This window comes from Periplaneta americana, chromosome 2, assembly GCF_040183065.1.
Source record: "Periplaneta americana isolate PAMFEO1 chromosome 2, P.americana_PAMFEO1_priV1, whole genome shotgun sequence".
In the NCBI taxonomy this organism is placed as follows: domain Eukaryota; kingdom Metazoa; phylum Arthropoda; class Insecta; order Blattodea; family Blattidae; genus Periplaneta; species Periplaneta americana.
The window spans coordinates 97,741,041-97,759,558 of NC_091118.1; the positions used below are offsets into that span (position 1 = coordinate 97,741,041).

An 18,518-nucleotide genomic window follows, 5' to 3' on the forward strand; every position below is an offset into this window, starting at 1 on the left:
ATAAAGGTGATAATGCTGGCGAAATAGGTCTAGGGTCCAGCTCTAAAAGCTACCCAGCATTTTATGTTAATGGGTTGAAGGAAAACCTCGTAAAAACCTCAACCAGATAACTTGTCCCAACCACGATTTGAACCCGGGCCCGCTCGTTCACGGTCACACATGCTAACAGTTACTCCACAGTAGTGGACCCATTCCTGTCAAAAGCAGTTATTGCTAATGAATGAAGTTTATTTTATTACTAGTGAATGAAGTTTGTTTTATTACCATTGTAGCGATGTAATTTTAGGCCTGTTTGAGGTTTCTAGTCAGTTGCCAATTCTCTTTAATCTTTGTTTTGCAATTTTTGTCATCTTAATATTTTCTCCGTACTTCTATACTTTGATACTCATAACATGTGCTAAAAATGTAATACGTCCTCATTTGGAATCAGACCTGTAGAGTCGTAAGTGGTAAAAATGTGCCGATTACGACAGTGTAAAGCTAATTTGTATTTTTAACACTTTCCTAACGTGTGAGCCGCTGTAGGCGTCACACTTAAAGCAGATTCAGTTACACGTTGATCCACATGATGTGGGAACTGTGCTTTATGCGTTTGCCTCCGTTAGTTTAAAGTACCGATACTTACTATTTGCTGCAATAACTATTAGATATATACTATAATAGTATAGATCATATGCTTCATAAATCTGAAAATTAATCTATAATTCAAATGGTGATTGACATGTGTTACGGTACAATTTACCGTTACAATGGATTAACCATTTTATTAGAGTACCGAAGGTGTAGGGTGAATGCGCTGGCGGATGCTACTTTAATCTGGATGCGCAATATTACCCTGCGTTAGCCATTGAACATCATTCTGCTTCTCTTTGTTTTCCGTTTGTGAGTGTTTTTGGATTTTTTTTTTCATTCAGAGCAGTTTTCACGTATTCAGGTATTACAATTGAAGTTCATAAACGTGTGGCACTAAAACATGATAAATGTTATGTAAAATGTATCAGTACTTAGAAACTCAATCTGGTAGCGCCAACTACAACACGTGCTTTTATGCTACTAAGTCACATTGACGGAAGTTCCCAGGTTCCCTGCTCCAGAACTGGATTCTGTATGATACAAAATTACAAGGAAAGAAAGAGCTTTTCTTTTAGTGGATCTGTCGTTTTTCTTTTCACTTGCGAAACACCGTAAACGGCGAAAAGAAAACAGAGACTTGAAAACATTGATTGTTGTGTCTACACAACGAGATGAGTAGATTGCAATGTCGCAAATGTGTAGCTATCTCATTCCGGTTAGAACGAGCTGCGTTCATCTGCAAATATATACATACCTCCTGTACTTCTAATATGCATTATATTGAGCTTTTATGAAAAGATCGGAGTGTGAAGTTTTGTGTAAGTACTGTACTCCGCATGCCAATTTGATGACGATCACTCTGCTGTTGGTAATAGTGGAACGATGTCAAGAAAAACGGAAATGCGTCGAGAAAATCTCTTCTTGGTCAAACATCAATTTAAACTTAGACTTGTCTGGACCCGAACCGTGATATCCGACGTATGCGCTTGAATCGTGCAATTTTGGAAGAAAGCCAGTCAGTCATCTGTGCTGAGAGTCGCTAGGTGTTCCCGTGGTTTTCACGCCGATGTAAAAATCGAAGCCATGTTCGGCTGTGCGTTCCCCCAGCGCAGCGCAGCACGGCCGGCACGGCGTGGCGCGTGTTGTGATGCATTTCCATGTTTATCTGCGCAATGTTTGTATCTGCTGATCGAATGTTATAGCTCCCGCACGCATTTGAATTTCGTTGACATTAAAAATCTAACTGCACAATGCAAAGCGAAACACACATATCGGTGTGCTTTTGTACGTTAGTTAATTCGTTTACATCATCGGGTCCTGCACATTTCATTTCGTTTTGCCGGTTCAAACACGAGTATCATTGCACGACTATTATGAATATTTTAACATCAAATCTCACAATCCCAAATGAAACGCAATTGCATGATGATTTCTCTGCGTTATTGAAATTTGAGTACTAGTGAATGATGTGGGCAGACTTTGTTATTATAATTATATATTATTTTATTTTTTTTTCTATTGACATGAAATTCGTAAAACATCAGTGCTTGTTTGGGGCTAGGTAGGCTCAGTCCCGAGTACTTGTTTATTTACTCTTGTGTAAACTGATTCCCAGTGTACCTGAAAAATACGTGGAAATATCAGTAATTTATTTTGTCAGTCACTCGACCTGACTAATGAATAGAGGATCAATTCAGAAAATACTAGCTTTCTTAAATATTTCTTCCGACTTCCTTTTTCCATGCAGAAGACGTTGAGGGATGTTTCACTGATCTGATGTATAATTCAACCTAAAGACAGTAAATTTAAAATGTTCGCGGATTACCTACTTATCTGAGACAATCACTTGCGAATCTTTCTATTCCCTCTTGAATCCATTATTTTATAGCAGTCATCCCAATATACGAGTATATAATTTTATCGATGAATTGAAGGACATCTAGTCAAGCACTTATATTTTATTGAGAAGTAAATGTGAAAAGGAAAATATAATTGAAGGGAAGGTAGGATTTGTACGGCAGAAAATGACACAGGAAATCAAGATATTACAAAATTTAAAATGTTCAGCTTTCTTCCTGCAGCTTCAAATGAATTAAAATGTAAGAAAGCTTAACAACTTTTTTTTATTAACTTTGGACAATCTTAAAGTAAAGTGACAAAAATTTCACCACACCAATCATTAGTAGGCCTACTAGCTGTTTCAAGTTCCAATGGGAAGGGGGAAGATTTTGTCTTTGCGAAATTTTAGCCGGGATTGAGTTTATTTAAACCATTTTATTAGGTATGGCTGAGTTTACCTATACACTTTAATTTGCTTCCAATGGAAGGGGTCCACACCTGTGGAGTAACGGTCAGCGCGTCTGGCCGCGAAACCAGGTGGCCCGGGTTCGAATCCCGCTCGGGGCAAGTTATCTGGTTGAGGTTTTTTCCGGGGTTTTCCCTCAACCCAATATGAGCAAATGCTGGGTAACTTTCGGTGTTGGACTCCGGACTCGTTTCACCAGCATTATCACCTTCATATAATTCAGACGCTAAATAACCTAGATGTTGATACAGCGTCGTAAAATAACCCAATGGAAGGGAAAAATTAAAAGAGGTAGAAGATATAATAATTTAAAAGTTTCATTAATAACAGTTAGTATGTAGCCTATGTAGGAAAAATGTAAAATGTAACAAGTCCGAATTCGCAAAAAGCTAGCCTCATTTAAGCATAAATAACGCAGAAATAGGTGAAAACCATCTCGCAGGTGGCATGAATGCCTTGTTTTAAACCTGGAGCAGATCGATCAGCCGGATATTTTAAGCTGATGACAGTTACGATTATGAGTACGGATATTTTGCAGAACCACAGCCAAACTGAGCAGTACACAGTCTAGTCAGCTTTGTGCTTTCCCGTGTTAAATTGTGATTTTTCTACACACATTTTCACCACATTTGGCGCTATTTACGTTTATTGCATTCATCATAATAATCGAGCAAAACCATAGGATATATTGGAGTTTACATGTATGTCGATTATCTCGGGTATTTTATAAAAATCATTCAACTGAAATATTTCGAATAAGACTAAAGCTTTCCGGCAGAAAATATTACTCGAGCGAAATATAGACCTATTATTGAAGTGAAATTATTCAAATAAATGCACACACTTGTTTTGACCTAAATTAATTTATGATTACGTATTTTGTAGAGTGAAGTCTATGGATCTGTTAATATTCACATGAGAATTCATGATAAGTTGCATATTTTACTTCAAGACTGACGATAGTTTTTAGATATTCACTGAGGTACGCAACAACTCGGCATATTATATGTGCAGTGCGGTTAAATTTTGCGTTGTTTGTAAAATTAGACTACGACAGATTTGGCATAACGTTTAGCTCCACAACTAACGCAACAGTTACATGCGCCAATAATTCGAGTATCTGTAGTCGCCAGACAAGTAACTAACGTTATGTGGATGTGTAGCATACTGAGGCTTCGACGTGAGCAGGCTGTGTATGTATGTATGTATGTATGTATGTATGTATGTATGTATGTATGTTGTTGTTTATTCAACTGTCCGAAGACAGATCTGAACCTCACTAGTGAAACCAACAAGACACCACTTATGAGGCAACTAGGCCAGGAGATAATGGGGTCGAGGTAGTTTCTTTTCCCTCAATTGCATACAACGCCGATTAGCTACATATTACATTAATCAAAATTCAGATACTATATACAAATAATTGTTCTTCTTCTGACACATATCAAATGAGATACACTGCCTGATAATAGATGTACATATCAGCCAGAACCTCAATCAGACGTAGCTGTATATGAAACTTAGAAAAATACATCATTTTCACAGATTTAATACCAAACACTCCAATAAAATCAGCCCAATTCTACAAAAAATATTGAGTTCAAAATGTAAAATGAAAGTAGAGGGAAAATATTTTATAGGTAGTCCAGTTTTCTGACTGTACAGGTTGGTTCCTTTCCACGGAATATCATACAGTTATTATCATTTATCACATTTAAACAGAAATACAGTTCAATATGGGTGATGCGATATGTAGTCTAATCATAGAATAAAACTGCAAGGAAGAATCTAAGAACTGAAATTAGACTTACTCTATTGTTAACTTATACAGAGCGGGCAAGCCACGGAACACCATGTATTCGGAGATCAAGGGCCAATTTCAAATGTCGGATGTAGAGATTGAGATTTTTCGTGGTTTTCCTCACTTTGTTCAGACAAATTCCAGGATATTATTTTAAAACAGATCGCATTCGACTGCTGTTATTACCGTTTCATTGTCATCTTTTTATTTCAGGTGCCAAATAACCTTTCAAATTGAAAGAGTCTTCAAGTAAATATTTCCTACAAGTCTCTGAGGTTCTATCTAATAATAATTATTATGTACATGAGTATTCCTTAACGTTTGAAGTCAAAATAGCTGATTCGGATTCGATCACGGATTGTAACAAAGGCTTCTCCTCATAAATGCACCAAAAGACACTGAGTCTGGGTTCCATTTCCAGCAGGGATGTCAATATATGTGTGCATATATGTATTAGATAGTTCAAATGTGTTAATCAGTCTTCGCTAATAGAAGAAATGCATTATTTTAAACTTGCAGCTTAATGCTCGTAACGATTTTAACACATTTTTCCCACTATGACACCAGGAGACGAATGACGGCTTCAAAAATCTTTGTGATCTGGATGTGAACCAGCATTTTATACCGCTTTTCTTAAAACTTCCAAAAGTGTGGAAATCGCATTGAGATAACTCTGCGCTATACGGGTGTGGTAATATTTCTCAGCAAAACCTTTGCAACTCTTCCCTTGTTAATATAGTAATGTGAGCTCGAACGTTGTCGTGGAGTAAAATCATTCATCTTGTCAATTTTTTTGCCAGTACTGTACATAGCTCTTAATTTTACTACTGTTACCTGTTACAATTGTAATTATAAAATTTCTCTTGATATGTATTTAAACATTAAGAAAAGCAAGGGTGTGCAAATACTTCTTGTATCCACTGTATGCATAAAATACGTCTTTTATATTGTTTCAGTTTCTTAAAGATTAATAAATATGAAATATGAAATGCCCTGAATGTTTATTCTTGATGTTTTTTCTAAGATGTCCGAGAATGTCTGTATAAAACTGGGCATTGATCATTAAATTTGTTCACGCTCCAGAAATTCCACTAGCAATGGTCCTCGATAATCGAGGGGAGAGGAAATAATGTGATTTTCCCTGCATTTTCTTGCACCTTCAACTTTTCAGGGCAAGGAGATCCAGTACATTTCCATTCCATGCTAGATCGACGGGAGTGCTCCTCAAAATGATGGCACCAGGATTCGACAAAACTATTAATCTCTAAAGGCTTATTTTGTGAACATACTCCAAATGGTTTGGGAACGAAGATATATTGTCATTGAAGTACGTATTTCTTATTTTTCTAAAATAAATTTTATATTTTGGCAAAATTGTCTTATATTATGCCTGTATGTTATTATGACCTTCCTTCATGAATTACTCTGTTTATTAGCCTCTTCGTTGGTTTCTTCAATTGGCAATAATTTCTAAAATACCTCGGCACACCTAGAGAAACCCCCTGTAGCACATCATTTCAGAAGCTCTCTACGGACTACAGCGTCATGAAGGTGTTTAAGCGACGTGGAGGTAGAGTTTCGCACGTTATTACTTCCAGCACTGTAACAGGAAGAGCGATGAGCCTGTCAGTCTGTCAGCCTTACCCATTAGTTAGGCTCCGCGTATCCTGTCCGTCTGCACTACTACTGCTAACCGGGATAATTACCCTGGAAAGCTGGTTGATTTCGAGGAGCTATCCTGAAACCTTCCCATAGACAACAAGAAAAATTATATAAGATATCATGGTAGCAGGTCTCGGGACCTAAACTAAGCATTTGCTGAATACAGCACACTACTCTCACTGCAGATGACGGAGCCACAATTCAGCCCGTTAACTGCCTCTTTTGAATAGGGAAAAGATTTTTTCTAAATTGTATCCTATTTTTATGAGTTTCTCGAGGCTATAAATACAAATATTGCACAACTACGTTCTTCTAATTAATTTCTTGCTGAGTTAAATTGTACTTGGAAGCTAAATGTTTCTCGCGAAAGAGCTAATTTTCAGTCTCTAACAAAACAGATGCTGATATTTAGGTAAATTTTTGTTCATAGTCAAAATTAGAAGGGAAAAAGATAAACGAAGTACATAGGTGAAGACAGATTATAGTGTGAGAGAATTCTTCACTCTATAATAGCTATTAGTTAAGGAATAACCAAATTAGTAATCTGTTAAATATTTAAGAAAACAAGTGAAAGGATGAATTAGAATAATAATAGTAAAACATTTAGAAATAGTAAATATAGTGAATAGTGAGTTTAATATTGCACTCGTATTGTGTTGTATAGTATAGATAGTATAGTAGATATACAGTATAAAATAGTACTGAACTGTTATTAACAGAATTATTTAAATTAAGAAGTAGTTCATAGTACTAGTGAAACTATATTTTATATTTGCATTTGATATGGGAATGACGGATTTGTTCTGGAATGCATCAAATCCACCATGCCCAGATAATATTGATGAAAAATAAATTAATTAATTAATATCATCTACAACTTTATAACAAAGATTTTCTTGAAATATTTCATTTTCCTTATCACTTAAGCCTCCATCTCAAAAACAGATATAATTATCTCTAAAAATTTAGCGAATTGCATACAAACCATCATTATTTTTCGGTTCTAATACTTTTTAATAGGTTATTTCATGAAACTATATCAAGCGGGATTCGAACACACGCTGGAACGCAATCTGGGATCAATAGGCAAGCGTACTATCGCCTGAGTTTGTCGCTGGCTTTCTGATAGTTTAGTTCTATAAAAGTTGTGTAAGAAAAATTGGAGATTGAACAAATTAACATTTTTTTTTCAACTATTAAGGAGTTTATTACGTTGGAAATATGAAGTTAGAAACAAAGTTATGTAGAATAAATTAAAAGAAAGCTATCGAACGATATAAATATACATGTATGTTTATTTTTTTATTTTAGTAGGTTATTTTACGACGCTTTATCAACATAGTTTATTTAGCGTCTGAGTGCGATGAAGGTGATAATGCCGGTGAAATGAGTCCGTGGTCCAGCACCGAAAGTTACCAGTATTTGCTCATATTGGGTTGGGGGAAAACCTCAGAAAAAACCTCAACCAGGTAACTTGCCTTTACCGGGAATCGAACCTGGTTTCGCGGCCAGACGCGCTAACCGTTACTCCACAGATGTGGACTATGTATGTATGTATGTACGTAATGCATATAATCTATGTAATGTAGGTCTATATATATTTATTTATGTAGCCTATGTATGTATGTATGTATGTATTCATTATGTAAATATATACATATAACATATGTATATATAAATAAGGTATTTCCAGATATAATAAAGGCTCACTTTTATAATCACCCTCTCGTTGCTTAATGATGATTTTATCCAGACCCATCTTGTTACTCAATCACAATCATCCTTTACCACATACAACTTCTTTATTAATAAACATTGAACCTAGAGGTCGCGTAGGCAGCCAATATTCTACCACTAGCACGAGACAGATTAGTTGAAAACTCGAGATAACGGTACATTTAATAAAGAAGAGGAGCGGCCAAACTATTTAAAACAATGTAAGAATCTCTATATGGGAGACCTTTAGATAGAGCCAGATTTTTTGTATACAAAAAGGCAGACATGTACTATCAAATGTAATGTCGCTCTTATTCCGAGAGAAATACATACATTTCGCATTTTGTACTCAATTTCGCATTTTATCACGAATTTTAAAACTACAATTAATTAATTAATTTCCTATTTTCTGCCTTTCTTTTTGTTTCCTCATATATATATATATATATATATATATATATATATATATATATCATCTGATACTGTATCTTCTTCTACCCCGAACTTTTCTTCCTTCACCATTCCTTCCAGCGCATCCATCAGTAGGCAGTTTCTTCTCATCCATTGACCCAGCCAATTCCTTTTCCTCTTCCTGATCAGTTTCAGCATCATTCTTTCTTCACCGATTCTTTCCAACATAGCTTCATTTCTCATTCTACCCGTCTATCTGTCCTTTTCTACTAACAACGCCATATCATCAGCAAATCTTATGCACTTTATTATTCTTCCTCATACTGTCACTCCTCCCATGTTCTGAAACAGTTCTTTACTGAATCCTCCTAGTAGATGTTGAATAGGATAGGTGATAAAGGGCATCCTGTACATACTCCTCTCCAAATTTCACTTCCTTCTGACATTTCTTCTCCTATCCTGACTGACTCATTGTTTCATATAAAGATTACTGAATAACCTTCTCTTTTTTCAATCCACACATATTTTCTTTAGAGTCCCCATCAGTTTATTCCAATCCACTCCTTCAAAAGCTTTTTATAAGTCCACAAGTACTACATACACGTTTTCTTTAATCTTCCCTAGGTATCTTTCGCCGATTGTTCGTAGCAGTCCAATTCCATCAATAATGAATTTAATATGCTTTTTAAACATAAAATTATCGGTACTTATTTTGACATTTGGGCATTTTTCGCATTTTTCGTGATTGCGAAAATCCACCATATCTAAAAATAATAGTATTTCGTGTTCGTTACCAAGAGTTTCATTTGGAGCGAATAATAATAATAATAATAATAATAATAATAATAATAATAATGTTACAGTAATGCTACCATTCCTTCTTCTGTTTTGTTCACTATTTATACACTTCTTTCAGTTCGTTAGTAATATTGTTGATGGTTGCAAGCAGAGATTGAGAAAGAAGCCGTATGTATTGCTTTTCGCTTTGCACTGTGCGATATATAAATTTAAAGACGACGAGAGACTTCTGTTTTAAAATGACTGTATGTTTAAATGCAAAATGTTGCATTAGATAAAAATATTAAAGAAAATAAGTATATAATGGAGCATACAAATTACCAAGGGAAGTCTACTAATACATTTTCAACTGAAAAATTTGTGGAAAATTGAAACGGAAGTTATAGTGGATTTAAAACGTTTAGTATTCTAATGGATCATAACGTTAAAACAATTAGAAGTATAGATCAGAATGACGATGGTGGTGATATGATAAGAAGAAAAAAAGTCTAAACCTAATGTGTACTTGAGTCTACTTCATTCAGCCCAGTTGGCAGAGCAACGGAGTGAAGAATGAAAGTTCCCGGGTTTGCTCCCTGATTGTGGTGGGATATCCTTTTCATTCCGCATGGCATTCTTTTCATTTCAGTGTTGGAATATTTTTGATAGCTCTGAAAATAATTCCCTATCAGGGAATCAAACTCCGAGCCGTTTAGTGGTTAGCTTGTCAGTCTGTGAAATAGATTTCGAGCCGCACAGATTGGTAAAGAACATAACCTGGCTGTTGCACCGTCAGCACTTGTGCACGTGGTGATCAATAATAAACGCGAGTGAGATGTGCAGTACGACGCGGATAAACTCTAAGGATTCCCTGTTAAGTCGCACCCTTGCAAATCTAGTTCTTGTCATTGACGAACTATCTTGAAGGTCCGGAATTTGATGCTTAACACTAGTTGTGCTCAATTTGTTGTTTTTCAGTTAGTTTCTTCACTACGAACAAGTGACTGATTTGTGAATGCGACTGCCAAGTGCTAGAGATGTTAAGCATTGACCGAAGGAAATGAGGGATATAAATTCTGTGGAACATGTATGTTACCAACTGATGAAGTCATTAGATCTTTTCGGCTTGTCTCGACTTACTCAATGCCCATTTTCATAGACATATAGTCTGCCTCAGGGAGTACTACTACAAACAGAAGGTTGAGTTTTTAAATTCGTATGGTCTCACTCTTCGCTACAGAGGCGTTTACAGTCGTTACAATGACGTCATCTTTTACAGAGTGTCTGGGTATAACAATTTCCCTATATTTGCACGTATTCATATACAAAGGAATTTTCCAGTAAATCTATTACACGAGACCAACATATTTTCTCTTCCTATTGAAGCCGCACGTTTTTTTTTATCGAAAAATCTATCGTCCGTTGTGCTATAGGTGTTTTCAGTGCATGAAACAGTTAATAAATTTCCATTTACGTTCTGCAAAAATTACTTAATGTGAAAACTACATTTAAAATTCTTATACGCTAGAAGCAAAAACTTCTGACGTTAAAGTATAACAGCATTTCATGAGAAACATGAATTATCGTTGTAAATCTTTATCAGAATGTTAAACATTCGTAGTTTAGGAGTCGTTGATAGATAGGCCTAAACCCCTTGCTACTGAGGTTGGTCCTGTTCGGACCCATTTAATCTGTATTGTCTCTCTTCTCCCACATGGAATTTAAACGCTTTTTTATCTACACTGTTCATATAGCGACCTTGGGAAATGACGTAGTTTGGAGGTTAATGTTCTCTCTGTTACATTGAGTTGTACAGTTCACAATTCTGGTGTTAATGTATTGAGTATATAGAGAGTTTATAACATTAGTAACGGTGCTAGCTCAAGTAAACGGCAGTTGTGATGAAGGAATTGATTTCTGTGTAGGTTTTCTTGTTGAATCTTGTTATTTTACCCTTGTCAAGATTATCGTCATCTACCTTCGAAGATGGTTACTCTTTTGTTCATTTTGTCCTTCCTTTGTCGAAGATCATGAACCATCGCTAATAGCGGGATTCTATGATCATATTGTCATCAAGTTATCATAATGTAAGGCACACATTTTTAGATAATCCTGGGCAAACGAAAAGAAGAAACATAAATAGACTATGCTTTCTCTGGCCCAGAGATAAAATTTTACTTCTTGGCAGAGATCGAAATTGGATCCCCGTGATAGTTTATCTCACAATATAAATGTTATAATGCGCTTTTATTACCTATTCGTTTGTTTGCTATATGTATTTTACCTTGATTCATTTCAAGAGTCAGTTCTATTATATTTCGTCATCACTACCATTAGGATTCTGCACAAACAGTAGACATTCATAATTAGTGGAATTCCCTGAACATGTGGTCAGTGGCTCAAGGCCATCGCTGCAGACAAGAACATGCAAGGATGGTACATATCCATTTCCTTAGTCGGGGATCGGGTTCGTTTTGCTGGACTTCTAGCCACAAACGTTACAATAATAAATTTCAAGAATTCGTTTGGTTTGAAATGCCATGCTTGTTGGATTTATTTCATTCATTCTGAGCTGTGTTTAGCTTGAAAGCGTGAATAATTCAATTTCTATTGAGATAAGTGGAAATCTTCACTATAAGAGATTTAACGAATGGCAGCCCGAGAAGCAATGGACAGTCGTGTTTGACAGAGTCGAAGATAAGCAGAAGAATTTAACGGTAAATGAAAAATTGATAATGATACTGCTTATGATGACTGAGAACACTCGTAGCATAAGTTCATTATTAACTGATTGACGATAGTGGTTGTAAAAGATAAAAGCAAAGGCATTCCGTAACGCCGGCCGTACGAAGTGGAGATAGAGCTCCCATGCTTTTCTTGGATCTCGGCACGAGAACGTAGTGATGGCAGCACCTCCGTCTTTTACCTTCAGAAAGAACTAGTACTAAATTTTACAAGTGGATGAGAATACCCCGGTGTCGTCCTGAAAGCTATGATTACAGGGAAAGCCTCTCCACCAGTACAGAAATGCAGAACATTTGTGCATGTCTATTCTGCTGTTTGTGATTGTTTAGTAGTCATTGTAATTTTTGTTAAATACATGTAAAATAAGAACATTTACGCTGCAATGAAAAAAAAATGTGTTCTCCACTATGATTTAAATGTTAACGTTCCCGATTACAAATACAACCTAACCAGGTTGGATTGCATCTGGAAATATTTTATTTTCCTACTCTTGGCGCTAGGTGTTTATTCCTAGTCATATTTTTGTTCTGTTTTGCATTACGAGCCATGCTGATGATATGGCCAGGATATAATTTTGAAAAACGAGATTTCTAACACATGTAACACTTCCGATTTTGACTTTGTATCACCGAACCAATTAGTTTTGTCTCTCTTTTGGGATTATTGCTGTATTTCCTCCGAAAGAAGCCAAGCAAAATAATTTTATAAGCCCAAGTTCATCAATCTGCAAGTCAAGCATGCATGGAACCCACTTGATCGTCGAGATGGCCTTCTTGTTTGTAGTCCCTTCTTTTTTAAAATAGGATTTATTTATAGTCGCCTGACTGCATGGTCTTATAGCCTTAATAAAATTATATACAATGAAACTATTATATATTACATGAACAATATGAACATTCTATTTTCTTTATGCAGTGTCGAGGTTTTTTATTTTACTTGATCTAGATAACAAATATACAGTAAGACTTTCGTGATGTGGGTTAACATGACACTGGGTCAATATTTAAGAATAAGTTATACAGGACATGGGTTGTAGACAAACAGATTGTAACATGGGCGAAAACGACCGGTGAGTTTTGCGTAGAATCTTTTCAGGAACAATGTCCTTTTATATACCGTGTATCTATGTTACAACACCTTTTCATTTCTGAATGAAGGCGCGCTAAGAGTTTTTATGAGCCTTAAAAATTCATCATTTTCGCCCGGGTTTGACATCTCAATATAAGCGATCATAGCAACCATTCTACCTTCGAAGACGATGACAACTTCCATTCAGCCACCACTTTCATCATCACCATAATCATCATCATCATCATCATCATTATAGTATACATTCAAGTTCTGAGCTTCACACCAAGTTCCGAGACGAAGTTCAAAGCTTTTCATATTCGTTCCGGTCTTCCACTACTTCCGTTAGACTTGGGTCTTAGATAATAATCTTTTATGTATTCTTAGCATGTAGACTTCTCAATATTTATTTATTTGGTTATTTTACGACGCTGTATCAACATCTCAGGTTATTTAGCGTCTGAATGAGATGGTGATAATTCCGGTGAAATGAGTCCGGGATCCAGCACCGAAAGTTACCCAGCATTTGCTCGTATTGGGTTGAGGGAAAACCCCGGAAAAACCTCAACCAGGTAACTTGTCCCGACCGGGATTCGAACCCGGGCCACCTGGTTTCGCAGCCAGACGCGCTGACCGTTACTCCACAGGTGTGGACGACTTCTCAGTAGGATCATACGATTCTATGTTGTTTTGTTGTAATTTGTTAGGATTAGCTTCGTTCATAATTAATAAATTAATGGTCTAAGAAATTTCATTTGTTATACTGTAGTTTCAATCTTAGACTTATGTTCTTTCTCTTCTTTATCGAACTTGGATTTGAGAACTGATAAATAATTGTGATTTAGGCTTAATTTTGTATAATCTCATTAATACATAATTTGTGGAACATAGCTTTTCCAAAATATTTGGTAAATTTATTAAAACGTTTGATAAATTTATTAATACTATTATATTAATTAATTTCATTGTGCATATATTGTGTTTCAGCTTTGAAAATGTGAACGGTACCTATTAATTGATGCACAGGGGATAAAGTGGTAGAGTTTCCATGCTTTCTTGACATCGGCAGTAGAAGCTGATTTTGTCAACGCGAAACTGGCCGACTTTTACCCCATAGCCCCATAGTAAATCTTTTAGGGATCTGTGTGGACTCCGAAGCCTTTTCGGAATGCATAAAATCTCACCTTACCTGGGCTCGAACTCGATCATTTATTTTCATATTTTGTCTCTTTATCGACAGAGTGAATGCGGCTTCTTTTGAAATTATATTACATAAATATTTGATTACATCAGTCTGGTTTATTATTTTCGCAGTGATAGATATTTTTCGAGCGTGTTACTTTTTTTAAAATTAAAAGTTTCTGAAATAAATTTAAATTTACAAGCTACGGACTCTAAATCCGTATTGGTTGTACCTGAGATCAAAGGGTCCACAGGACGGGGCTGTGCTCGGGATGAGATCCGCGCACCGTGAGGAACATCTGCCATGGCTGCTGAAAGGAAGGAAGTCCTCACGTCATATGACTGAGTTTTTTTAACGAGTGTAAATTCGTGGTTCGTCCTCACTTCCTGCTGCTACTGCCGCTGCACGTCTGCGTCACTCACATCCCGGCACTGAACACCGCGCTTGGAGGGACCGCCAACACGTGCTGACCTCTGCTTCGATCCTCAAACTTGACATCGTGGCTCAGAAAGTATCGTGATGTTGGAAAATCTGTTATCAAATTTTGACATAAATCTATGTTCTTTTGATACATTTAATATTGAAAAATTTTGTCTTTGTGTGCTATTTCTCTTTATAGCCCCACATATTTTTTTAAATACAAGTATGCGGAAATATTTTATCGGATTAATGTAGGAACCTGTTCTGCTTCAAGTGACGAAAAGAGGATTATTATAAATATTAAATAAAATATAAATTATATAATATTAAATATTATTATTGTTATTATTATTATTATTATTATTATTATTATTATTATGCAGGGTGATTCAAAATGTAAGGCCAACCGGTGAGGAGATGATTCAGGGCGACATTTGTAGCAGAGAAATCCTTTGTCAGTTTTATTTATTTGCAATCGTTTCAGAACTACATCAGGTCAAACATTTACTCACAACTAAGGTGACTTATTTACAATAATTACTAGTTTACTGTACTTTATTGGAACAGATGCTCAAAAATGTTCTCCGTTTGCACGCAAACATGCCTGGGCGCGTTATCTTACTGCTCTGTGCACAAGATCTAACAGCCCGTTTCGTAGTCTGATGTCTGTTGCAGCTACTGTACATTAATTCGCTGGAGCAGATGATCTCTGTCTGTAATCTCCGTGGCGTACACCTTTTCTTTCACAAAAACCCTATACAAAGAAGTCAAGAGACGTTTAGTCAGGGGACCGTGCTGGCCAATCACAACATTTCACGGAGTGTGTTCCATTGTCATTCCATCAATGGTGGAAATTATGCTTTGTAAACAAACCTATATCAAAACAACTGACGGTAAATTAGTATTTATTGTAAGTATCCTGAGATGTGAATTAACTCTTTGAGCTGTTGTAACTCTGAAACGGTTGCAAATAAATAAAACTGACAAGGGGCTTTCCTGCTCTAAATGTTGCCCTGAATAATCTCCTACCGGTTGACTTTACCTTTTGAATAACCCTGTACCTCATAGTAAAAATTATAATTTAGAAATCTCAAGAAGAAAAACGAAAATAATGGCTCTTAATGGTAAACAGCCAATGAGAAGTAAGATTTGCATCGACTATTTCGTTTATATGAAGTCATTCCATTTTCGGCCAATGAAGTGTAATGAAATGTTGAATTCCAACCAACCACAGTCATACACCGCGATAATTTCTGCAGCTCGATTTATCACTGTCAAATCATCGCATGGTCGCTCTTTTGTTTAGTCAGTGTCGCCAACTGTTTTCACGTAACTCGAGAGCATTAATCCATTGTACTAAATAAAGTGTGAAATCCTAATTCCACATCTACATCTACATCTTCATCTTCTAATTCCATGTTCATTATGTCTAAAGAAAATGACGCTCCTTCATAACAGTTGTTCATTTAATTAATGTATTAATCAGGTTATTAGTAATTATACTATAAAATATTTAAATTAAATTATGATTTCAGCAGATAATGAAAACATATTTCTGTTATAATAACAAGAGAAAAGCGCAGTACATGTAATTAACATTTTTAAACCTGAATTTTGATTTTCTCAATTGGCGTTACTGAATAACATTAAATTTCTTTATTGTATATAGTAATCGTTATTCATCTATTTCGGCTTCACAGTGTCTAAATAGGTTAAGTATTCATAAATATACAATTATTAACATTTTGTGAGCGAATTTTAGGGGTATATTATTTACATTTTTATTTTCCAAATAAATCTCAGACCTCTTGTGATATTAGTCTACTATAGATAATTTCATACTTGAGCCTTCAGATATTTAGGCTACACCCTAACATAACTTGAAGATTGTAACGTTTCTAATAACATCCAAAATTATAATAAATTTCTGAGAGATTAACCGAGTCCTTTCAGTCACAAAAGTCCAAAAGCATGCAAAACTTAATTTATATAAAATTTTGGTACGATAAGTTCTCATCTACGACAGTGAAGCCTTGACTGTTCGACTTCTAGATGACCGACGATTGACAGCTGCAGAAATGAGATTTTCATGAAGAACTGCTACCTATAGTCTTCTGGATCACAAGAGAAACACTGACATTGCAGACGAATTAGGAATAACACCTATTGTATAATATCTACAAAGCCATCGGCGTCATTCAGTCGGATAAGGCGCTTGCCTGGCGATTGGAAGTTGCGCTCGGGCTGATTATCCGGTTGGATTTTTTTCGATGTTTTCCCCAACCGTAAGGCGAATGTCAGGTAATCTATGGCGAATCCTCTGCCTTATCTCACCAAATACCATCTCGCTATCACCAATCCCATCGATGCTAAATAACCTAGTAGTTGATACATCGTCGTTAAATAACCAAGTAAGAAAATATCTACAACAATACAGAAAAGACTGGAGCTTACCAGACTACCTAGACAGATGCTGCACTACACACCACGAGGAAAAAGACTTATTGGAAGATCTCGCAGGAGATAGTTGAAGACTGTAACAGGCCACTAGGTCTACTACTTGAAAGGATGATGATGATGATGATTATTATTATTATTATTATTATTATTATTATTATTATTGTTTAGAAACGTACATTTTCGGGCAGTAAGTATGTGAAATATTCCAATATTCACCACAAATAATGGTATTTCCTTTCTTTTTTTTCACATCGGTCTTGATGTACGCTACGTTGAAATGCATCTTTTGGTGTTTGTCAGAGGCTACGGTCCTGGGTACGATTTTAAAAGTAAGCAGTGACAGTGCATCATGCTGACTACTTGTCCAAGTACTGCCCGTGTCTCACGTCCTGAGCCGAGAGCTCCCTAGTGCTTATAACCAGCCTCTTAGGTCTGCTCGGATCGTCAAGGCAGTTACAGCTTGCGGCACGGTAGCATATTACATGTGCTGAAAACATTATCCTATGCCATTGCAGGGGTCTTTACTGTTTATAATACTCTAATCGTGGTTACCCCTATCGCTATTATCGCTGATGGCGATTTCCGAATAATAATAATAATAATAATAATAATAATAATAATAATAATAATAATAATATATTATTACTGAATATGCGTAATAACAATATTCCAAGAATATGCGTAATAATAATATGTTTAATGAACATCTAAAACGGAAAATAATACTTATCACTTTCTTCACTGGATTCTCTGCGTATGTGTTCACTAAAATAAAATACCGAAAAAACAAAATGCAGAAGTACAGTAGAAATGAGACTACAACTTTCCGCCATAAAACCAGATTACAGGCTTAAAAAGCAAATGCATTCGTCCCACTGAACAGAATTATTGAGATAGGTACTAGTTTTCACTTGTCTGTTAATTATATTAAATACTAATAAAATATTACAAGGATTCCGCAGTTACACTTTAGATTAAAAGGGGTTTCGTGGAGGAAACAGTTTGAGAAACACTGCCATAGAGGAAAGAGTTTACGGATGTGTACACATAACAACCGCAATCGCGATTAGGTCGATAATCTCGAGTAGAGACTGTAGTCTACCACTGGTATTAGTGTTTAAATACAGGAATTGATGAGGACATAATTTGTTTTGTGAGGGGATAGCCTATACATTCGCTTGTCCATGGCTGATCTTGCTCCATAGCTGACGACAGAAATCCTGAAAAGGCCGATGTGTTGAACGTAGGGTAGTAGGCACATGCGGTAACCAGGACCTCCCACTCTCCCCCTCTGCTTCTCGCCCCGCAAAGAAACAGCTCAGGAAGTGAGACACGGGCAGTAATCCCGTTACTTATTATTAGGGAGCGGATTTTTATGGGCTAAAAATTTTAAATAT

The 18,518-nt window shown here is 36.0% G+C and overlaps 1 protein-coding gene across 6 annotated transcripts in view; it reads left to right on the forward strand.

Annotated features, from left to right (window-relative positions):
* Nucleotides 1-18,518, forward strand: part of Tet (Ten-Eleven Translocation (TET) family protein) — a 546,910-nt gene that overhangs the window by 97,908 nt on the left and 430,484 nt on the right. The window lies entirely within an intron of this gene.